Source organism: Oryctolagus cuniculus, chromosome 16 (genome assembly GCF_964237555.1).
Source record: "Oryctolagus cuniculus chromosome 16, mOryCun1.1, whole genome shotgun sequence".
Classification (NCBI taxonomy): Eukaryota; Metazoa; Chordata; class Mammalia; order Lagomorpha; family Leporidae; genus Oryctolagus; species Oryctolagus cuniculus.
The window spans coordinates 4595552-4620960 of record NC_091447.1 but is presented as its reverse complement, the minus strand read 5'-3'; the positions used below and the strand labels follow the sequence as shown (position 1 = coordinate 4620960).

At 40.5% G+C, this 25409-nt stretch overlaps 1 long non-coding RNA gene across 7 annotated transcripts in view; it reads left to right on the top strand.

The window, feature by feature from the left end:
• Positions 1–700: 700 nt before the first annotated feature.
• The window catches only part of LOC127487775 (uncharacterized), a 66905-nt gene continuing 42196 nt past the window's right edge, over positions 701–25409 (top strand). For all 7 annotated transcript variants that reach the window (XR_011383041.1, XR_011383044.1, XR_011383042.1 and 4 more), the window contains exons 1-3: positions 701–1808; positions 2233–2309; positions 7677–8054. This is a non-coding gene — a long non-coding RNA (uncharacterized lncRNA). The remainder of the gene's footprint in view (positions 1809–2232; positions 2310–7676; positions 8055–25409) is intronic.

Genomic DNA, 25409 nt, shown 5'->3' with positions numbered 1-25409 from the left:
GACAAGGTCATAGTCAAAGTGGAGGTTCTCTCCTCCCTTCAGAGAAAGGTACCTCCTTCTTTGAAGACCTGTTCTTTCCACTGGGATCTCACTCACAGAGATATTTTGCCAGAGTGTCTTGGCTTTCCATGCCTGAAATACATATTTTGTTTTGGTGAGAATCCAAATGTATTTCACCTTGAATGTATGCCCAGGAGTAGAATTTCTGGATCACAGGGCATGTGTATATTGTGTGTATAAATATTTTTAAAACATTTTCCAATGGTTATATTATTTTCTGTTTGCACAAGTAGCCAACAAGTCTTGGTTATACCAGATCTTTGCCAGTGTTGGTTCTATCATTCTTTCATTCCAGCCACTGTGGTGTGATCACACCTTATTGAGTTTTTAATTTGCATTTTCTAATGATGCTAAGGATTGTTTCATAGCTTATTGACCTTTTGAGCATTATTTGTTGTGAAATATCCTCTCAAGTCTTTTGCCAAATTTTATTTTTTAAGTTGTTTTTCTCTTTCTTATGGCCCATGAGAATTTTTTATGTTTTATGGACTTTTTCTTGGAACTCATTTATAGTGAAAATACCTTTTCAAGCTGTGAATTTTCTCTGATTCTCTGACTGTATTGCTAATAAAAATAAGTTTTTAATATATTCTATTACTATATTTTGAATTTTATATCTAGTTTATTTTATATATATAGAATTTTTATATCTACTTTAAGAACTTTTTTGCATTTTTAAGCCAGAAATACATTCTGTGTTGTCAATCTACATGTTTCATTATTTTACCTTTCATGTTAAAGTCCGCCATCCGTTTAGATTTAATTTTTGTATATGGTGGAAGATAGGAATCCAGAGTCATTTTTTTCTCTTGAATCAGCAGAATTCATCGATAAGATTGTCCTCTCTCTAGTGTAGTGTGGCAGTTACTCTAAGTCAGGAGACTGAATATGCGGGGTCTGATTTTGGACAGTCTGTGTGCTTCACTGGTGAATTTGCCTGTTCTTGTGCTGATACCATACTGTGCTGTTTACTATGGGTTTATAATTTGTCCTGGGGCAGGCACTTTTCAAAGCGGTTAAGACACTGCTTAGGATGTATGTTTTTTGCTTGGAGTGCCTGAGCTTGAGTACCGGCTCCACGTCCAGTTCCAGCTTCCTGCTGTGCCTTGGGAGGTTTGAGCCACAATTGCTCCAAGTACTTTGTTCCCTGCCATGCACGTTTGCAACCCAATTGAGCACCATGCTCACAGCCTGAGAATAAAATGCAAATAAATAACATAAAAAATATGACAATTTAAAAAGAATATTCTTGATCAGATTTTTTTTTTTTGAGAGAGAGAGAGAGACAGAGACAGAAAAAAGAGAAGCAATGAAAGTGAGAGACAAAGACAGAGAAAGACAAAGAGCTCTTCCATTTTCCCCTGAAGCAATCAAGGGAGGAAAGGGGAGCCAGGAGCTGGGAACTCAGTTCAGGTTTCCACATGGGTGGCCAGAAGCTGGACTTGGAAAAGGAACCAGAATTCAGTCCCCAGGTCTCCTAGTCTCCTACTCTGATATTGGATCCTGGACTCTAAACCTGCTTTTAGCTGCTAGGCCAAATGCCTGTCCCTGGTCTTAACATCTTTTTTTTTTTTTTTTAATGATTTATTTATTTATTTATTTGAAGGCAGAGTTGGGAAGAGAGAGAGAGAGAGAGAGTGAGTCGTGAGTCTTCCATCCGCTGGTTCACTCCCCAGATGGCTGCATTGGCCAGAGCTGTGCTGATCCGAAGCCAGGAGCCAGGAGCTTCTTCCAGGTCTCCCATGCAGGTACAGGGGCCCAAGCACTTAGGCCACCCTCTCCTGCTTTCCCCGGCCATCGCAGAGAGCTGGATAGGAAGGGGAGCAGCCAGGATTGAACCAGTGCCCTTATGGGCTACTGGCACTGCAGGCAAGGGCTTTACCCGCTTTGCCACTGCGCCAGTCCCAGGTCTTAACATCTCTTGAGCAGGTGCTCCAGTTTCATCCTTTGGTTTAATTATATGGTAGCTCATTGATTTGTAGAGCACTGGCAGTTTACAATACTGAATTTTCTTTTTCTATACCAATGTTGTATAGTTCTCTCTTTACTGAAATCCATTTCATCTCAGAAAATGTCTCTTTATATAATTTTAGATTTATTCTTTGCTTTCTAAATTGTTTTTTGGTTCTGTAAACAGTTCTCATAAATTCCCTTTTCTATTTATTGTTGCAGGTGTATAAGAGAGTCAATGACTTTGCTGAACCAACATGTCAGTCCCGGGGTTTTTATGCAGGTTCTACAGGATGTCTGTAAGTGTAACTATGTTGTGTGCAGTAGTGACAGCTTTGTTTTTCCTGCTTCTTCTTCTTCCTTTCTTTCTTTGCTGTGTGCTGGTTAGGATCTTAAAAGTATTATGAGATGGAAGTGGTGTTGGTAGGCATCCTTGCTTTTTCCTAATCTCAGAGAAATTTGTTCAAGATTCAATCATTATTTATAAAAGGGTACTTCAGAAAGTTTGTGAAGAAATGGAATTCAAAGATGTTTATATTAGCACAAAATACTTTGAAATTCTTGAATAGTCTTTTCATAATAGATATTTTCCATGAATTCAAAAATCTTCCACATTTACTGTAGAGGTTTTGTTGATCTTTTAAAGTGAGATTAAGAAAATTCCTTTCTATTTCTAGTTTACTGTAAGTTTACTTTTACTTGCACATCTAAAATTTTGTCAATAATTGAAGAAACACATATATATTCTGCTTATCTTTTTTGTAGTAGATTACACTGATTCATTGCCAAATACTAAACTACTTCCACACATAGATAAAACCTGCCTAATTTTGATAGATTGTTCTTTTATATATTACTTAAATTGCTAAGTATTTTAGCAAATGTCTTAGAGATACTTGGCTGGAATTTTTCTTTCTTTTGGGGTCCATGTAAGTGTTATAATCAAGATGATACTGACCTAAAAAAATCAGAAAGAGTATTTATTTATTACTCCTTTTTGGATGACTTTGTGTAATATCCCTGAAATAACTGAAGAAATTCATCTGTGAAGACAGTGGGCCTGACATTTTTTTTTCTATAATGTATTAAATTTACCTTATAAAAATGCAATCTTCACATTTTATTTTTTTAAATTTTATGAATATGAAAACATATTTCATGTGTTTCACAGCTACAGATCTAAGACAGCCATACTTTCCTCCCTCCCCTTCTCCCTTCCTCAATCCTGCTTCTTTCCCTTCCTCCTTTTCTTAAATTTTTACCAAGACATACTTTCCTTTTTTAAAGATTTATTTATTTATTTGAGAGTCAGAGTTACACAGAGAGAGAAGGAAAGGCAGAGAGAGAGAGGTCTTCCATCTGCTGGTTCTCTTCCCAATTCGCCACAATGGCTGGAGGTGAGTTGATCCCAAGGGAGGAGCCAGGAGCTTCTTCTGGGTCTCCCATGTGGGTACAGGGGCCCAAGGACTTGAGCCATCTTCTACTACTGCTTTCTAGGCCACAGCAGAGAGCTGAATTGGAAGTGGAGCAGCTGGGACTAGAACTGGTGCCCATTTGGCACCCACTGCAGGCAGTGAATGTATCTGCTATGCCACAGTGCCAGTCCCAAAGACATACTTTCAAACCACTCTATAATCCCAGGCTTAATTCACCACAAACTGTAATATTCAATAAGTACAAAGCAGAAAGATGGCAGTTCCACAAGAACTGTGTTAAGCTAAAAGCTGTGTTGAGTGTTAAAACCATAATCATATCACAAGATGTCCATTTCATTTCTATACAGCTTTTTGTATTTCACTTCAACTATCATGTATCAGAGGAAACAAGGTTATTTGTCTTTTAGGGACTGGCTTATTTCACTAAGCATATGGTTTATAGTTGTATCCATGTTTTCAAAAGACAGGATTTCTTCTTTTTTTGGCTGAGTGGTATTCTATAATGTCTACTCCTTCTGCAGTCATCTTTGGTAAATTTCATTCTTTGAGGGATCTATCTACTTCACACAACCAGTTTATGCTTTTTTCCATGAAAGGGAAACTGATTAATGATAAAAAATTAAGTTGTGAAAATATGGGTCAAAATGGAGAAATTATGCCTTTTTACTCTTAGGGCACAGGTCAAAGTTGAAGTATTTTTAACTTCCAGGATCATTAACTTATGGGTGGACTATTTGTCCAAATTGAACATCAGCAGACATCATAATGTGATTCTGAGGATGCCTCTGTTCTGAAATCAGTGTATTCCATCACTTTCATATGCTTTTACTGCTCATCCACTGGGAAGTTGCGTTTTCCACCTTAGGTGGAAGAAATTATTTACCTCTTGATCTTTGGCAGCCCAACACTAGACCCAGATAAATCCAAATAATCAGATTTCACTGGAATTTTGCACAAATACAGAGCAATAAATTAGAAAGATATTTTAAATAAAAACATACATCAAATAATGCTAAGATGATGAAAAACTCATCTGGAATACATTATATTCACATCAGGAATTTTCAGAAATTAAAGACCTCTCACCAAGATCTTTCTACCTTTAATTATTTCAATATCATCTTGCCAAGTAGTGATAATTACAGCTTTTGCATGTTCTAATAAAAACCCGAAGATTTATAATATTCTCTAGGTTATGTGAATTCAACAATGTCAATACATTATATTACACCAAAAGCAAGCTGTTACTATACAAATTAACTAATTGTGTTTCGGTAGTTTTGGGTTAAGAAAGACTGGAAGTAACCTTTTATACTTAGATTTTTCAGACTCTGTTTCTCAAAATTCATATTTTGAGATCTAAATCCCATTGTGATGATGTTTGGTAATAGGGTCTTTGTGGGGCTGGCTCTATGGCATAGTGGGTAAAGCCACCACCTACAGCACTGGCATCCCATATGTGGGTGGGTTCGAGTCCTGGCTGCTCCACTGCTGTGGCCTGGGAAAGCAGCAGAAGATGATCCAAGTTCTTGGGCCCCTGCACTAATGTGGGAGACCCAGAGGCAGCTCCTGGCTCCTGGCTTTGGATTGGCCCAGCCCCAGCTGTTGCAGCCATTTGGGGAGTGAACCAGCAAATGGAAGATCTTTCTCTCTCTCTGCCTCTCTGTAACTGCCTTTCAAATAAATAAATAATTCTTTAAAAAAAGTAAAATAGGGCCTTTGTGTGTGATTTGGTCATGAGGGTGCGGCCTCACCACAGGAGACCCTTTGCATTGGGAGCACCCAGTGAAAAGACAGCCATCTGGGACACAGGAACCAGCTCTCAACCTGACACCGCATCTGCTGATGCCTTCAGGTTGGACCTCCCAGCTTCCAGAACTACAGAAATAAGTTTTGCTGTTATTCATAAGACACTCATCTATGTTATTCTGTTACAGGAGACTGAATGGACTAAAACATTAGTGCTCCTATTTCTATCATTTTTAATGACTTTTGAGTAATGTTCATCCAACTGAAGCCTGTTGGCTGTGCATGATATGGATAGATAAAATATAAGTAAAATGAGAAAACAATGAAGCCAGGCAAGGCAGCCCTATTAAAGCAGATTTTTACAATTAAAAATACTTATCCAAAGAAATAAATAATTATTCATTATACAGACCAAGTTAATGGGAAATGCTTTGAATACTGAAATGTCAACTCCCTGGAATGTGACCTCAGTGACTGTACTCTGCCAACAGCATCTGTGTGTGAAAACCAAAACCACAAAGTGTCAAACTGCTAAAAACGTCACACAGAGTTCAAGTGATTAATGCACAATAAATTTTCATGCATCTAAAGAAGGAACACATTAGCAGTCTGGCCACAGGAAATAAATGGCAATGTATTAAGGATGACAAAGAAAGGGAAACAATCGATTAACAAATGTGAGAAGGACTGAAGTCCAACTTTGATGCTGTTAAAGAAATAGATATTTAATCAGTGTGACATCATATCTCCTTCACTTTAGTATACTTTGTAAGGTTACTTTTTTTCTGATATTTTCAGAGTGTGAATTAAAGTAACATTCTTGGCCGGCGCCGTGGCTCACTAGGCTAATCCTCTGCCTTGCTGTGCCGGCACACCGGGTTCTAGTCCCGGTCGGGGCGCCGGATTCTGTCCCGGTTGCTCCTCTTCCAGGCCAGCTCTCTGCTGTGGCCAGGGAGTGCAGTGGAGGATGGCCCGAGTACTTGGGCCCTGCACCCCATGGGAGACCAGGAGAAGCACCTGGCTCCTGCCATCGGATCAGCGCGGTGCGCTGGCTGCAGCGCACCGGCTGCGGTGGCCACTGGAGGGTGAACCAACGGCAAAAGGAAGACCTTTCTCTCTGTCTCTCTCTCTCACTGTCCACTCTGCCTGTCAAAAAATTTTTTAAAAAAAGTAACATTCTTTTCTACTCATACCAGAATATGCGTTCATCAACAGATCTTCAAATTGTGTGTAGCACACAATTTCTTGTATAACATTCAGCCCAAGTCAATAAAAGACTCAAATGGACATGTAGGCACAAGAAAAACATTTTATGTTATTTATGAAGAAAAGAAACAATGTAATGTCCAAGGGGGGGAAGACTAGTAAGTTACATAACTTATGACACATCTACATAATTAAATGTTAAATGCTCATTTAAATGACGTAGAATTATAAGTAAAAGTTTAGCTAAAGGCTCTATGATATTTGAAGTGAAAATAATTATATACACACACAAATGTGTACATATTGTCACATCATCTGTTGCTTCTGAAGCACCTGGTTGGCTGAACGGAGCGGAAGCAGTGTGGAACATGAAGGCAGTGCCAGCAATTCTGGAGCTCAGGTGCACACGGAATCTTGAGAAACAGAGATGAAAACATAAGTTAGCTATTTGTGCATGTCCATACTATTGAACAGTTGACTTCTTATGATATGGTCAGGAACATTGAAAAACTTTTTTTAAAAAATATTTATTCATTTATTTGAAAGGCAGATACACAGAGAGAGAATGGGGGAGGGAGGGAAGGAAGGAGAGATAGAGAGAAAGAGAGAGAGAGAGAGAATCTTCCATCCACTGGCTCACTCCCCAAATGGCCACAATGGCCAGAACCAGGCCGATCTGAAGCCAGGAACCAGGAGTTTCCTCTGGGTCTTCCATGTGAGTACAGGGGCCCAAGCACTTGGGCCATTCTCTGCTGTCTCTCCAGGCATACTACTGGGGAGTTGAATGGGAAGTGGAACAGCCGAGATTTGAACCAGCACCCACATGGGATGCTAGTGCTTGCAGGTGGAGGCGTAACCTTCTGCTCCACAGACCTGACCCCTGAATTACTTATTTAATTGCTGAATTATAGACTTCAATAGTGAAAATGTGTTTCTACCTGCTTTGACTGGGTGTTTGTGAAGAGGCTGAATATTTAGTTGTGATGAGTCACTAAATTAGGAGGTGTGAAAGCTATAGTTTAGGTCACTTGAAGGAATTTTACAATGCCAAAGGGCTGGGAAGCCATGATTAATAAGTGACATAGTTCAAAATTTGTTTTTGCTGAGTGAGATTAGAATAAAACTCATCTGTTACAGTACACTAGAGGGTTGAAAGCAGGGAGACAAGAGAAGGGCTTGAGCCTTTACAGTGGGTGGTAGGCGGCTGTCAGAGGAGGGAGGAAGGCTACAGGAAATGCTGTTAGACTTTAACCTCAGAATCTGTTTGCTTTTCAGGGTGTTACAGAAGAACAGAGGTCGAGAGATCCCAATAGAGATTGCATCCATGGAACTTGCAGGAGGGCAGGACAGTGAGACCCACTGGGAAACCCTGTGTATCCAGGGAGTGAGAGCTCAGAGAGAGTGGAGCAGGTACCCGGCAGACGGATAAACATTTGTGATTGACTTTTCCTCTGAATGACATCGCCAAGGTCAGAAAAGGAGCTCCTGGCTCTGAGAGGCAGCAGCTGCACTCTGTGTGTCCAGAATTCAATTGCACAGCCAAATCAAAGCAAGAGTCGAAGAAGAGGGATAAAATGCAGGCATCTGGTTGTTGTCATCTAAGGAAGAAGTACGTGCATTGGAGGAACACAGAGACCAAAATGGGTCAGGAGGGTGAGTGTTACCACAAATCCCATTGTCTTGGGAAAACTATTACCCTGTCTGGAACTCCGTTTCTCATTTCTTTTGGTGTATCTCAGGCAGCTTTTGGGAGCAGGGATGAGATAATTCTTAGAATGCTTTTCCGAAGATGATGAAAGATTGCACAGTGCCCAGAGGCATTTTGACACAACGTCTATTTGACACTCACAGGAGTTCAAAGCTCAGCCTTGTCACCTCCTAGCTGTGGGACATGTGTCTTCCCTTCTCTGGGTGACAGCTCCTATGTGAATGTGTCCTGTCTTTTTCAGGCTCCTATAGTGACTCAGTGAAAAAGCGTATTTAGTTCACCTCCTAGTGCAGAGTAAGGACTGGAAAAGAGTGCTAGCTACTGTTGTAAAAATGTGTTTTTCTTAGTTGGTCAATAGCATGTTCAGAAGATCCAGTCATTGCAATAACACATTTATCAGAATTACAATAATGATCCTAGACATTCAATAAATTTACATTATTTCCTAGAAATGCCTTTGATTTTTACCCAATTGATTTTATTCTTGTATAAATTATCAAGGCAAAGGGGACCCATAGTTAATTATGTGCACAAATATTCTAAAAACATAAAAAGCGAAAGTCCCTTGTTAACTAGTCATACTCTCAGTTCTATGTTGCTGCCATCACAAAAGTTTTTGCACTACTTGGGGCTTAGTGTGTCCAAGACAAGGAAAGCATAGCCTCATCCGTATCTGTAGTTAACCATTCAAAGGAACGGATTAAAGGAAGCTCAAGGTAATTTCTCCTTTTGATATGGGTAAGGCATATAGCTAGAGCAGGGCCACTAGCTGGAAGCCACACTGCATCCACCACATGTAATCCTATACACCTAGCTGTCAGTCAAATAACCACTTCCCAAGGATGCATCCCCCTCCTCCTGGGACCTGGGGGAGGCACCACATAACCACTCCCCTTCCAACCTCCTAATAGAAGACAACAACTGGGAAGGGCTCTGTCTCTCCCTCTCCACAAACAAGCATGAGGCAAGTGCTGAGACTCTGTGTACTTCTCTGCTCCATCTTCCTCCCTTCCTGGACCTCTGTATTTCAGAACTGTGCCCACGTGGTGAGAGAGAGAGAAACTTTAGAGTGCTTCTCCAGATAAAAAGCATAGGATAGGCCTGGAGTATGAATTTAGACCCCACCTCTCCCACAACCCTTTCAGATAACCAGAGAGCTCCCTGCCCTATGTGGTGCTCACAGCTGGAGTTCTGGGGTCAGGTTGCCTGGCACTATGGGTGAATAGCTGCATCATTTTGGGCAAGTTGCTAAATCTCCCTGGGCTTCCATTACCTTGGGCACTGAGTGGCTGGACCAGAGAATATAGTATCTACCTCAGCATATTTAAAAATAACAGGAAGTAAAAGCCATTAATCATTAGTACTTATCCTCAGAAATACTCTGTTGGGGTGTACAAAACTGACCATTAGAGGGAATCAGAGCACATGCCATCCACAAAGATGGCCCATCTGCAACTTTACTTTTAAAAATTCACTCACATTTGAATCTCCACATGAAATCCTTGTGAGAAGTTGTGGCAATTCTAAATAAATTTGACACCAGATTCTTTCAATGGGACTTGGTTATTTGTATACAATAATCAGTTCAGAAGTACCCCGCCTTGCCTTGGAAAAAAATTCCATCAGTGAAAAAACTCTCATGCATATTTATAAACACCCAACATTTTTCTGCCGATTTATCAATTTCTATATACATAGGAAGTAGTTTTCTTGACACCTAGGAAGAAAAAATGAGTAGGCGCAATCAGGCTACTGACAGTTGTGCACTCCCTTCCTTATTCCTGTTTTCCTTCTGTTTCAAGTAATGCCGGAATGTTATTGCTTTTCCAATCACTTAGATCTGAACAATAAAATTAGTGTGTACTGTGTTAAGGAACAGTCTGTTGATCAAAGTGGGGGTACTTTTCTTGCTTTCTGGAGCCACGAAGCACAGACATTCTGGCACCATAGTGTGAACCCTGCAGATAGGCACAGCTGTGGCATAATGTCTTCCCAGCAAAATATAGTATGACGTGACTGGCTCTCGATGGTCTGAGTGTCATCACAGATGCACAGGTGATGATAATCAGCTGACATGAATGGAACGCTAGGAACACCAAGCACCAGTTAAAGACTTTCCTAATGCACAGGATTATCCTATGATGTGCATATTATTGTTTGCATTTTTATTCTCAAGTTGAACAAACTGAAGTTCAGAAGGATTAAGTAATTCCACTTACTTAGTAAGTGGTGGCCGAGGAAAGCGCACCCTGCAGTGTGGCTCCAGAGTGGACCTGGTCCTCTCCCAGTCTCCCAACATAGACACAGTGAACAGGTTCTTAACAAAGCTATTGTTAAGGATAAACCCCACATTCCTGCTGAGATCAACAAAAGCGGTATACCAACCACTTTGTATTAATACTGCCCACTCCTCACTAAAGAAATGTTTTTTCTCATGTAATTCTCATTCGGACCTCAGCAATTTCCAATTATTATAGTCAAGAACTAGCCAACCCTTGCAAAATGCAACTGTGAGCACCGTATCTCTGAATTTCAAGTTGACCACATAAACACAGTGAGTAGAGTTAGAATAGCTGCACTTGATGAAACCAGGCTGTTTTTAAAGAAAAAAAAAATCATATCCCTAATCTCCCTACTCCATTTCTTACTGGATTATTTGTCTTGTGGTTGTTGAGTTTCTTGAGATCCTTATATATTCTGGACATTACTCCTTTATCACATGTATAGTCTGCAAACATTTTCGTCCATTCTGTCAGTTGACTCTTCATTTTGTTGAGCATTTCCATTGCTATACAGATGCTTCTTAGCTTGATGTAGTCCCCTGTCTATTTTTCTCTTATTCCCTGTACATCTGGGATCTTCTCCAAGAAATCTTTGCCTATATCAATTTCTTGCAATGCTTCATCTATATTTTCCTCTAGTTTTGTGTCTTCTTATATTTCTTTTCCATGAACTTGTTGAACACCCCTTTTTTTGTACCAAAATGAATCATTTTTAAATTTCATTTTCCCTGAGCATTTAAGGTACCCTTTCTATGTGGAGAAGCATCACGGTGAGGCTCACAGGAAACAGAGGAGAAGAGTGGACAGTTTAGGCCTTTCTCCTCTTAGATAGTGGGGAACAGTGATAAGGAAAGCATCTAAGGCTCCTGTAAACTGCAACCTAGCATACCTGGGAAGGTGAGTGCACAGGGATTTGAGGTCAAGGAAAAATTCAGTTAAGCTGGAATCTCCTGTGTCTTATTTTGCTAACTTCGTTTCACTTTCAGCATAATAAATATTTATTGAGTTCTGGCTATTTGTTAGTGCAGTGAAAAAGAAATCCTGTTTTTTCATACCAGGAAGACTTTGCTTTGGTTGAGGGTGGATAATTTTGAAATTTAGTTTTCAAACCAAACTGTAAGGTAAGGAAAACTCTTGTGGAAAAGGTCGTCAGTGGCCTCTCTGCATTTTCTTGGGTGCTTGCCCATCCCCTCTTTAGTTAGCGCTGTCCCCTCATCTCCTTCCTTCTGTGAAAATGTGTGTCCTAATATAATGATCTTTTCCTTCTTCCTCAAGGTTTAAAAAGATGTGCTGAAGTTTAAAATGTGCAGTAACCACCAGAGTTGCTCTTTAGTTGTTTAGAAGACATGTTTTGAAATGTGCCTGGGGAGTTGGCATTGCGGCATAAAGTGTTAAGCTGCTGCCCACAGTGCCTACATCCTATTTAAATGCCAGTTCAAGTCTCAGTGGTTCAACTTCTGATCCAGCACCATGCTATTGTGCCTTGGGAAGGCAGAGAGCACCCATTTTGGAGACCAGGATGGAGTTCCTGTCTCCTGGCTTTGTATGGCCCTTTGTAGAGTGAGACAGTGGATGGAAGATCTCTCTCCCTTTCTCTTTAACTCTGTCTTTCAAATACATAAATAGATAAAAATAAATTTTGGGGCCAGCACCATGGCACAGTGGGTTAATCCTTCACCTGCAGTGCTGGCATCCCATATGGGCACCAATTCATGTCCCAGCTGCTCCACTTCCTATCCAGCTCTCTGCTTTGTCCTGGGAAAGCAGTAGAAGATGGCCTAAGTGCTTGGACCCCTGCACCTGCATGGGAGACCAGGAAGCAGCTCCCAGCTCCTGGCTTCAAATCAGCATACCTCTGGCTGCTTCAGCCATTTGGGGAGTGAACCAACAGAACAAAAACCTTTCTCTCTGTCTCTCCCTCTCCCTGTCTGTAACTATACTTCTCAAATAAATAAATAAATAAATAAATCTTTAAAAAATAAATGTAAATCTTGGGTTGCAGGACAAGAGTGAAAAGCCATGGTTAGGAGAGAAAATGAACTGTAAAATGCTCTGTGACTGGGGCCAGCGCAGTGGCATAGTAGGTTAATCCTATGGAGCCGGCATCCCATATGGGTGCCAGTTCTAGTCCCAGCTGCTCCACTTCTGACCCAGCTCTCTGCTATGGCCTGGGAAAGCAGTAGAAGATGGCCCAAGTCCTCAGGCCCCTGCATCCGTGTGGGAGACCTGGAAAAAGCTCCTGGCTCCTGGCTTCCGATCAGCTTAGCTCTGGCCAATGCAGTCATTTAGGGGGTGAACCAGCAGATGGAAGACCTTTCTCTCTGTGTCTCCCTCTCACTGTCTGTAACTTTAGCTCTCAAATAGACAAATAAATAATAAAATCTTTAAAAAATGCTCTGTGATTTCTGGCAGTGGGATTTGTCCTAACAGGATTAATTAGGAAGAAAGAGGGAGGTAGAAGGGGCATGGAGAGAGGAGGCTTGTCAGAAACACACACAAATAGGCATAGGTGGGATGGCTCCCCACTAAATGCTTCCTAAATGAGTGGACCTGTGGTCACAGACCATCAAAGCTGTCAAATTTGAATAAGGTCCTTCAATGCTTATTATATGCACGAGAATTCGTGTGTGAGAGTATCAAACAATGAAGGAACTGGGTTTCATATTAAAGTTGACAGTGGAGGATTCAGAGAAAACATTTGTGAGTTTAAGAGTTCTAGGTATTGTAAGAGTATATGTGTTTTTTTTTTTTATTTTCTCTTGCAGGCCAGTTCCAAGATATAGAAGGAAAGAAATTAGTTGTAATCACACATAAGTGCATGGTTTTATGTAAAGCTCACCAGGAAGGTGAGGTTATGCAAATATAAAGAGGAACGTTTGGAGATAAAGAGTTGGGTGTACTTGTTGTATGTCACTAAGAGATCCTTAAAATTTTCACTGTTCAGGTCATTATGATGTTATTGAGCAACAGCATTTTCAGAAGTGAGTTTGTAGGAGAAGCAGCGAGCTGAAGAGTGGCAGGAGCTAAGAAAACAATTGGCACTGTTGAGTACCCCTGAAAAGCAGCCACCTGAATGGGGAATATACAGTTGGGACATTAGCAGGGGTTATTGTTGAAGATAAAGGATACCAGAGGAGCTGCTACTGCCAGGACGGGGAGATGCAGAGGGCACTGGGGGTGCAGGGGAAAGAGCACTGTTCTGGGATGTCAGGGCACACTCAGGGTTAAGTGGGATGTGCTGTCCTGGTTTGAAGTGCTGTGGGGGCCAGGACTGTTCCTTGGAGCTAGGGAGCAGAGGTAGTATTTACTGGGTGGACTTGCAAGAGAAGTTGCATGCTCCAGGGCTGGCGCCACGGCTCAATAGGCTAATCCTCCGCCTGCGGTTCCAGCACCCCAGGTTCTAGTCCCGGTAGGGGTGCCGGATTCTGTCCCAGTTTCCCCTCTTCCAGTCCAGCACTCTGTTGTGGCCCGGGAGTGCAGTGGAGGATGGCCCAAGTGCTTGGGCCCTGCACCCGCATGGGAGCTGCAGCGGCCATTGGAGGGTGAACCAACGGTAATGGAAGACCTTTCTCTCTTTCTCTCTCACTGTCCACTCTGCCTGTCAAAAAAAAAAAAAAAAAAAGAAGAAGAAGAAGAAGAAGTTGCATGCTCCTTTGGAAGGAGACCATATAATTGGCATTGTGACAGCTAAAGCCAGAGATATGTTTGAAGTTGATGTTGGAAGGTGTGTGCCAGCTTCTCTTCTTTGGCATTTTAAATTACAACTTAAAAAAAAAAAAAAAAAAAAAAAAAAAAAAAACAGGCCACATGTGTAGATTGGAGATCTTACCTATGGTCAATTTATTTAGTAATGGGATTTGAAAAAAGAGTTCCAGACAGAATAGATTAAAGGTAGGTGAGAACTTTAATACTTCAGTCTTTCATGGGATGTAGAATTGAAGTCAGAAAGAAAAATCAGACCATTTGTACCTCATTTCTAAGGCCCCAACCATACCTCGGCTACAGTTAAAACCTCATTAATGTCTGCCTTGTCTGCGTCATCATGGGCCTCAGCAGAATAGTTAAATGTTTTTCACATTTATTTTAGACTAGATTTAAATTACAGAACAGACAATGTGAATTTGTAATAGAAATAGTTCTCAAATACTCCTTACTCCATTTTCCCTGTTGTTGACATTTCATATTAATACACTTGACACATTAACGAACCAGACTCAGCTTCCCCTATGTTTTTTTTTTTTTTAATTCAAACTCTTTCTATCCCTCCCAGGACTTCTCAATACCACCGTTGTCCTTTCGACAGCCTGTCTGTTTTTCCAAGTTAATGTTTTTCAGGAAGTTGGAATGGGATGATATTTTCCCTGAAGAAGCCTTTGGCCTCATGCCAAACATCTTGGGATGTGTGCAACACAATGATTGAGACAGTCATGTTACTCCATCATAAGTGTTATCTGAGGAACATCTGCCACAGGCCAGGCAGTGAGGTGTGTGGCTGCTGGTAGGGGCCAAGCGTAGACCCAGCCCTTTAAACACAGCGAATGAAGGCAGAGCTGAGCTTCAAGTGGAGCTCTGGAAACCCACCTTCGTGACCTTGCCATGGTCCCTTTCCTATCACACTGCCCAGCATTTTCACACATCCTTCCCCTTTCCGTCTGCCCTGGGCACGTCCAGCAACCACAGATTACTTTTTAATGACTTCTAAGCTCTGGTTCCTAAAAAACATTAGTGTGATAGGCAAATCTTTCACGTAAGTGTCACAAAGTTCTCATTCTTGGCCTGCACGTATTATTCCCAATTGTCACGGAGAGAAAAGAGAAAGTTCCTGAGAGTGCTGATTATTGGAGAGTGACATATAGAGAAACAGAAATCACATTCCAGCTTATTAGGAAATTCGCTTCCAAAGTCAAGTCGTACTGAATGTGGTTACTGGCTGGACACAGAATGGAATGCATTTCGACAACACCTATTTGGCAGGCTTCAACAAAAGCAGTGCCAAAGAGCCTAACTCTGTAAACATCTTTGATTTCAGAGACATTTTGTACTTTTGCACAATATAATCACTCAAAAAAAATCAGTCAATAAAAGCTTTCATTTTAGACAATGCTGCATTTTTTTTGTACAAAGAAAAGAGTATTATGCCAATTTTTATTTGGAAATATACTTTTTTCAAGTTTATTATTAAAGCAAATTGAAAATAACATTTTATGTTTTTTAAGGAGATTTAAAAAATTATTTATTTGAAATGCAGAGTGACACAGAGATATGGAGGGAGGGAAAGAGAGAGAAAGAGAGAGAGAGAGAGAGAGAGAGAGGTGGGGGAAGGAGAGATCTCTCATTTGCTAATTCGTTCACAAATGACTACAACTGCCAAGTCTAGGCCAGGCCAAAGCCAGGAACTAGAAACCCCATCCTGGTCTCACACATGGTTACAGGGACCCAAGTACTTGGGCCACCTACTGCTGTCTTCCCAGGTGTGTTAGGAGGAAGCTGGTTCAGAAATGGAATAGACAGGACTAGAACTGGTACTCTGATAATGGATGTTGGGGTCACAAGTTGAAGCTTAGCCCCTATGCCACAATACCAGCCCCAAGAACATTTTAGTTTTCACATTTTCCTTACAATCAGGGGCTTTGTTGTTTGATCAAAGAGCTTCTCTCCTTGGAATGTCTTTGATAAACACTATTTTGAGTATTACCAATGGTTCTTCTCAAAGTCACAACGGTTTACAGATTCCTTTTTGTTCTTCTGTACTCATTTGCTAAAAAAATTATATTCTTTGACAAATAGCTCTTAAAAGTAATAAAGTAAAAGTATGAGCAATGTGTATTCCCTAAACAAGCAGGATTGCATGATTTCATCAACTGGACTATAAATATTGGAATGCAATGTCTATAAATACACTTGCAGTGAGGTATAGCATCTTGTACTATTACTCTTTGGTATAATCCAGGTATTTAGTTCCAGAGGAGTGGATGGGACCATCAGTAGAAGCCTAAGCACCTTCTTTGGAGTCATCCACTGTATTTGTATCTTCAGCACCTTATGCAATGACTGATGTGCTGTGACTGCCAGTAAATGTTGCTGGAATAGCCAAAGGGATGGTCTCACAGCCATGAGCTTTTGTGCCATCACTGCCCCATGCAGACCTCATTGGGAATGCATAGAGTTCTGAAAGATGGCGTTATGCTATGACTCTAGTCACCTGGGAAATTTGCAATACTAAATTAGCTAAGGAAGTGTTTAAAAGGCATCCATATCCTTGCTAATATGTCATTCTGATTATGATCAAGAATAATAATAGTAGTAAGTATAACTAAATGAGCACCTTTCACATGCTAAGTATTTTACCATGCATTCACACAAACTGTCTCATTGCATCTCTATGATTATTATATTCTAAATCTTATAAATTCAGAATCCCAGAAAGATTAAATCAATAAGTTGGCCAATGGTGACAGTCAACTAGGCTCTGAATCAGAATCTGAATCCATTTTTATTCAATTTCAAAGCCTCTAGGGCCTCTTTTGGGAAGATACATAGACTATCACGTCCCACTTCAAGTGCCACATCCAATGCTAGTAGCCAGTTTTAAGCCTGGCCATGTGTCAATGCACAGTCAGGAATCATGACATAGAGGTAATCAATTAAATCCCCATACAGAGCTAAAACTTCCTGTAGATGCATAAACTTGGGTAATGTATTATCCCTAATCACAACAGTAGATAATAATACAAGAACGTGTGTTCTTAGAGAAGATAACTGGAATTTGGCAATGATTTAGCATCAAATCCTAGAGGAGTCAAAACTGAAAAAGACATATTTAGAAAAGTGATATTTCTATAAGATTCTCAATTCCTGTGAAAATTGGCCCTAGTGTTGAGGTAGTTATGGCAGGAATAGCTATGCGTCATCGCATGCCGTGGGCACTGATTCTCCTCTCTTACCTCCTGCTCAGAATCCACAGGGGTTGCCACTGGACAATTTAAATGGCACAGATCAGATAGGCAGGGGAGCACTTCCTGTAACAAGAAAACTGACTGGGGAAATGACTACTTTTGAGTACTTTTGCCCTATTCAAAAATATTATATCATTATTTTAGAAAAATTATTTGAAAATGCATAAAAAGAAGGTACATACAGCCTTGCCACCCACTGACAGCCAATTATGGAATATATAATTTGATTTTATAAAACTCGGTTATTCAGCAGTACTCTGAAAAGAAGAAAAAATTATGAGTGTTGATCCTTGAAACAGAACATCCTGTATGAAATTCAAATTGAAAACAGATCTTCATCGTGCAGTTATCAGAGTCAGGACAGAGCCTAGATACACGAATTGAGGAAACACAGGCAGGGCGAGTTGCTAAAGATGACATTTGGTATCCTTCATTTGTGAGAACAATCACATCATTTGCAATTGTTTGACTTCATTATTAGTGAGTTTATATCAGCAAAGCACTTTTGCTGTAATGCACTGTAACAGCAGTAAATATTTCACTTAAAAATTACAGCCAAGCTTTATAAGTATTTCATGTTAAGTTAATTGTATAGATATTATAAATTACTTTAATAGCATAGCCTGGGGATCAATAAAAGTAAAACATTTATTACTTGATTTTATTCTGAAGTTTTGTTTTTTCTAGAAATCTAGTGCTTTCTCTGTTGTCTTGATGATTGACATTGAAACCACTTCAAAGATCAGCCTTAAGGCATAATGCACATTAAATCATCTAATTTAGTTTTCTGAATTCAATTAGATGCCGGAATAATCAAATACGAATTAGTTTGTTTATTTTGGATCACAATGTCACCAATGTAAAAGATTCGCATACTTCCTGGAGCACATGAAATGTGGCTCTGTCGGATCTTTAAAAATTGATGTTGCTTTTAAAGTTTATACGCAAACTATTGTCTCCATGGAAGCATTTTAAAAAGTCCAAGATCTGGTTTACTTGGATGGGGAGGACGCAGACACATCCAAGAGTACCTGAGATTAATTGCTTATCGCCCTTGCGGGTCAGATGAAGTGTATTTCTCTCCATCTAGGGAACTTCCCTAGTGTTTTTTTTTTTTTTAAAGAATTATTTTATTTATATGAAAGTGTTAGAGAGGTAGAGCCACAGAGAGAGAAGTCTTCCATTCCACTGGTTCACTCCGCAAATGACCCAAAAAGGTCAGAGCTGGAGCTGATCCGAGGCCAGGAGTCAGGAGCTTCTTCCCAGGACTCCCACATGGGTGCAGGGGCCCAAGCACTTGGCCCATCTTCCACTGCTTTCCAGGCCATAGCAGATAGCTAAATCAGAAGAGGAGCAATCGAGATTCGAACTGGTGCCCATATGGGATGCTGGTGCTGTAGGCTGGAGCTTTAAACCGCTGCTCCACAGCACCAGACCTACCCCCCTACCTAGTGTTTTTCTATATGCTTCTCAGCTAATGTAAACCATGTGCCCACTCACTGCCTACTTTGAAAATTTTATGGATTTTTGCCACAGGACAGGAGTGACAAAATTTACCAGATAATATTTTAGTGGGTATCTTTCACTTTCGTGGACTTGATTTGAATACTGAGAAGTGCCTGGGAAAATGCAGCAACTTGTAGATCAGGGCATCTCACAATAGAGGGGCTTCAGAGTCATCTGCACAGCTCGCTGAAGCTCTCATTGCTGGGCCTCCCCCCGACTTTCTGATTCCCTAAGACCTGGGTAAGCCCAGATGTTAAAGATTTTCAGTAAGAGAACAGAAGCCTTTACATATACTTACAGCAATGTGTATTATCCCATATTCTCTTCTCAGTATCAACGATGCCAAGTCGAGAAATCCTTCCACTCCATTCAACAAACAGAAAATTAAAGTCCATTTTCATATGTGAGGCAAAAGCAATCTGTATGTTTTCATGGTAAAGCTTTCTTTACAATAATAACTAAATTCCATTCAAACAATAGCAAATATTCCATAGAAAATGGAGATTGTTGGTGTTAATCCTTTCACATTTTAAAAAATTATTTTTCACAATAGCCAACACTTTGGGCACAGATACAATCTCTGCAATATACCTTAAAATATCTTAGCTCGGGCACTGTGAACTGAAAGTAAAAATTAGTTCAAACTTCTCTTTTTAGGCTGTTCAAGCAGCAGATGTTTACATTGTTATCCATATTTCACAATGGCTACCTTCTGAAGTGTTTAGCAGAAACCCTCAGGTATCTGTCAATATTTGCAACTGTGCTAGCACTTGAATTAGCACATTGACTATTGGTTTGCTTATGAGCACAATAGCTCTCTCACAAAATTAAAGGCATTCAGGGTGTGTGGACTGATGAAAACATAAAAATCTAGCTAGGTTGGTAAGTGGCAGTTTTAATGTTTATTTATTAATTGTTTATTTGAAAGGCAGAGTGAGAGAGAGAGAGAGAAATTTTCCATCCAGTGGGCTCACTCCAAAATGCCCACCAACTACAGCAGCCAGCACTAAGCCAGGCTTAAGCCAAGAGCCACGAACTCCACTCAGATCTTCAGCATGAATGGCAGAGACCCAACTACGTGGGCCACCTTCTGCCGCCTCCTAGGTGCATTGGCAGGAAGACAGATTGGAAGATTGCAGATGGGTTGGGGTGGGGATAGGGGGTCTCGATCCCAAGCACTGTGATTTGAGGTCTGGGCATCTGTGCGTCAGTGTCCACTGCAGAAGCTGGTATTTTTAGGATGACATTCTTTAAAATCTTACTACAAGAGTTTGGTTGCTGGAGGGTTTTGTGAAGCCCAGTTCTGACACCAAATCCTGCTGTAGGAAGATCATTAATTGGTCTATCTCAAGACAGCAGGATTCAGGGAGTCCAATGATGAGCTTGTTTTCTAAGTACATGTTGCGAGCCTTTCTATCAAGGTAGTCAAATTGTAAGGGACTATTTAATTCTCTGCACAACAGTGTTTTCTGGCAGCTATTGTCATAAATGAAAAGAAGGTAAGGTTGTCTGTGACTGGAATCGTTCAGGCTAACTTGCAGTATTTAATAGTTGATGAGAGTGGAACTGGTGGGAGTCTCCACGGGGGTCATCCCACTCTCCAGCTGCCTTCTTAGTACAGATATAGGCAATCTTCTCCTGTTTCTCAAGAATTCATCTAATCAAATGTAGCTGAGCAAATACACTGAACATTTTTGTATGAGAAATAGGCATGAGAAGCTAATTTTGTAAGCCTGTGCTGTTTTAAAAAATTTACAACTATGGAAAGTGATAGAACTTCACAATTTCATGATTCATGAATGTCTTAACAGAGTGATTGGGTAAAAATAACTTCTGCCAGTCCAGGGATACAATATGAAATGGTTTGCTAAAATAAAATAAGTAAACATAAAAATGCAAGCAAAATGCAATGTGATCACTATTCTTCATGAAAACATTAGGAGAAGTGTGTGTTCATTTTAACTCTCATTTTAATATATGAATGTTTTAAATCACTTGCCAATTTAAACACATGGCTTTATCTCCTGCAACACTTTCTCAGTAAGTGGTGCAGCAAACATGTGTCCATCCACAGTCCTTAAAGGAACAGCGGTTCTCACTGCGACTCCGAGGAAGCCTGTTGAGAAGTGATCGGGAGCAAGCCTTGTTCTTGCTCTTCTGGGAGTTCTTTCACCCTGGATATCTTTGGGCTTAGAGAAGGGAGACCAAGATAGCACATTCTGGGAAACATGTAAGATAACCTCATGAATAGAGCAAGTTTTAATCAAACTCAGGAGGGAGAGATAGGTTTGAACACTTGCAGGTTATGGATCTGCCTAGAGTTGTTTCAGCAGTGAGAGACTGTCTTCTGTTCCACAGGGGTGACATCTGTGACACTCCAGTGTGGTCCACAGGGTGTCATCTGTGGACACATAGAGTGTTAAACCAAGGAGCAGTTACTTGAGTAATCTACATCAAGTCTGAGTTTTGTGGAAGAAGGAATGTGGGGAGGGTTTAAAACTTTGAAGGGCTGCATTAACAAAGTCATTATTACAATCAGGGTGAACTGAACTCAGTTGTTAGGGCTACCTAGCAACTATGGCTTCCTTGAAGTAGGGGCACCCATCCCAAGGTCCTTCACAGAGATGTTATTTTTGGTTGTCCTTACTAACAGGGCTCACTTTCTGATACACTTACACCTTCTAGCCCTTAGGAGTACCATTAAACCATTACTACTATGCCTGGGTTCCAGTTCCAGCTCCACTTTTCATTCCTGCTTCTGCTAATGGGTGTCATGGGAGACAGTGGTGATAACTCAGTCGTTGGGTCCCTGTCACCCACATAGGAGACTCGAGGCTCCTGGCTTTGGCCTGACCCAGCTTTTGCTGTAGCAGGCATTTAGAAGTGAACAAGCAGACAAAATATTTCCCTATATCTGTCTCTGTTTCTCTTTCAAAGCCACACAAGAAAAAAAATTAAGTTTATTTTAGTCCCTAAAATTGAAATCCATGCACAGCTTTTTTTCATAATGCACATTTTCTGTGAACTTTGTGAGGACAATTTTGGTAGTTCCAGCTAAGGAATTGGGTCCTGGTCAGAAAATGAACCCAAAACTGGAAAAATTTTCAATTTTGAGAGCAAACTCTCAGGAGCTAATTTGTCCAAAGCAATTTATTTGAACTTAAGCTTGCTAAAAATACATACTACAAAACAGGCATTTGGCCTAGTGGCTAAAATACCCATGTTCCTTTTCAGATACCTGGGTTTGTTTCTTAGCCTCAGCTCCTGACTCCAACTTCCTGCCAAAGCAGACCCTGGGAGTCAGTGGTAATGGCTCAAGTAATTGGGTGCCTGCAACCACTCTGGGAGACAAGGATTATGTTGCCAGTTCCTGGCTCCAGCTGGCTACAGCTCTGTGGATTTTCATAGGCATTTGGGGAGTGAATCAGTGGATAAAACTCTGTCTCTCCAGTTTGGAGAGTCCTCAGAAACCTGAATGTAGCACTACCACAGGACCCAGCCATCCCACTCCTTGGAATTTACCCAAATGGAATTAAAGAGGAGAAAAAAAGAGCCATTTGCACCTCAATATTTGTTGCAGCTCAATTCACAGTAGCTAAGACATGGAAGCAACCTAAATGTCCACCAACGGATGACTGGATAAAGAAACTATGGGATATGTACTGTATGGAACACTATACAGCAGTAAAAAGCAATGAAATCCAGGCATTTACAACAAAATGGAGGAAGCTGGAAAATATCATGCTGAGTGAAATAAGCCAGTCCAAAAGGGACAAATGTCATATATTCTCCCTGATGGATGGCAACTAAACGAGCATCTAAAATGATACCCATTGAAAGTGAAATGGACACTATCAGTGACAATGACATGATCAGCCCTTGTCTAGACTGTTGAGGAACAACTTACAATTTTATTCCTTTTAGTATTTTGTTGTTGTTGTTGCTTGGTTTGTTCTACTTAATACCACTGGTTGAACTCTTTAATCAATACACAATCATTCTTAGGCGTTTAAAAAGTAACAGAAAAGTGATCTCTGTTAAACATAGGAGTGGGAATAAGAGAGGGAGGAGATATATAGCTCGGCACAGGCTCACTAGGACTTACCTCCAATGGTGGAACTAGAAATGTGCCAGGGGATTTCAACTCAATCTTATCAAGGAGACATGTACCAATGTCAGCGCACTTGGTAAAGTGATAAGTATATGTACACAACTGATCAAAAAAGATAGGGTAAGTGTCGAAGAGATTTTACAAACAAGACCAGTGTAAGCAAATAATGAAGAATAGAATTAAAAGGGAGAGAATGATCCTGCCGGGGAAGCAGGACATACAGCAGACTCATAGAATGGCAAACACCCAAAACAGCACTGCGGCCTCAGAATCAACCCTTGGGACATTCGGATCTGGCTAAAAGGTCCATGAGAGTCTCACAGGCATGGGAAGCCATGACACGGTGGCAAAAAACAATCTAAATGAAAGATCCTGGTGAACAAGACCCCAGCAGAAGGAACAGGCCATCAAGGAGAGAGGCGCCTTTCTCTGAAGGGAGGACGGAACCTCCACTGTGATATGGCCTTGACTAAACAAGTTCAGAGTTGGTGAACTCCAGGGGCTTCCATAGCCTAGACAGCTCATGGCAAGAGCCTCGGGTGATTGCTGACGCCATAAATAAGAGTGCCAATTGTTAAATCAACAACGGGAGTCACTGGGTACATGCTCCCCATGTAGGATCTCTGTCCTTAATGTGTTTTACTATGAAACTTAAAAACAACACTACTAGTTGAACAATACCCTATACCTTGTGCGGTTGTGTGAATGCAGCCTGTTGAAATCCTTGCTTAGTATATACTAAGTTGATCTTCTGTATACAAAGGTAATTGAAAATGAAACTCAATGAGGGGCGGGATGGGAGAGGGAGTGGGAGGGGGGGGGCCACAGGAGGGAGGGAGGTTGTGGGGGGAGCCACAACAATACAAACGTTGCACTTTGTAAACTCACATTTATTAAATAATAAAAAAAAACTCTGTCTCTCTTCTACTAAAAGAATATTTTTTTAAAAAATTAAAAATAATAAATATCACTAAAATGTTATATCAAAGCAATGTTGGCTTGTAAATAGACTACTTATATTGACTTTTGTTATTGACTTAAATGTTTATTATTCAATTGGCTAACAGAGTCATTCTAAACATTTTCTAAGACAAAGATCATGAAAGGTCACCTTGTATATGGTCTTTTATTTTAAAGATTTTATATTTATTTATTGAGAGGTAGAGTTGGAGAGAGAGAGGAAGAGACACAGAGGTCTTCTATCCACTGGTTCACTCCTCAAATGCCCACAGTGGGCAGGGCTTAGCCAGACTGAAGCCAGGAGCCAGCAACTCAGTGTGGGTCCCCAACATGGGTGGCAGCAACCTAAGTACTTGAGTAATCCTCTTGATGCTTCCCAATGTGCATGTTAGCAGGAAGCTGGACCAGAAATAGCAGAACTAGGACTCAATCTAGGCACTTCCAGTATAGTATGTAGGCATCCCAAGCAGCACCTTAATGATGGACATCTCCAAATGCCTGCTTCTTGATGCTATTTTAAATGTTTTGTTATATTTCCAATTCCAGGGGTGGGCATCAAGATGCCAGTTAAGACCCCTATCAGAGTACCAGGGTTCAATGTCATCTTCTGTTTATGACTCCAGCTTCCTGGTAATGCAGATCCTGAGGGCTGCAGTGATAGTTCAAGTAATTGGATTCCTTCCTCCCACATAAAAGACCTGGATTGAATTCCTAGTAGTTGGGGAGTAAGCTCCCTCTTTTTCTCAAATAAATAAATAAAATTACAATTAGTTGCTGAAATTCAATTGATTTTCATACCTTGATTGTGTGGTTTCCAACCTTTGCTACACTTCTGTATTTATTCTGATACCTTTTTATTGACTTTACCGGGCTTTCTACACTTTGCCTATAAGTAAATATTTAAATATTTAAAGACTTTGAAATATTTATTTATATATTTATTTTTACTTGAGGAAGAGTGAGAGAGAAAGAGTGAGAGAGAAAGAGAGTTCTCATCCACTGGTTTTCATCCACTGGCCCACAACAGCCACAACTGGGCCAGACTGAAGCAAGGAGCTAGGAGCTTAATCCAAATATTCCATGTGGGTGGCAGGGATACAACTACTGGAACCATCCCCATATGAGTTCCAGGGTCTCATCATTAGGAAGCTGGATTCGAGAGCCAGAACTCTCGGGTGCTCCAGTGTGGGATGTGCGTATGGTAACTGGAGTCCTAACAACTAGACTCTATCTGCCCCACAATAAATTTAAACTAAATATATTTAGTGTTTATGTGGATTATTACGCCAATTATTAACTACCTGATTATAGTATGAATTTCTTGACCATCCCTATATATTATTTAAAGATAAATTATTTATATTTTCAAATTTCTTTTATTTATCTATTTATTTGACAGGTAGAGTTATAGACAGTGAGAAAGAGAGACAGAGAGAAAGGTCTTCCTTCCGTTGGTTCACTCCCCAAACGGCTGCTATGGCAACC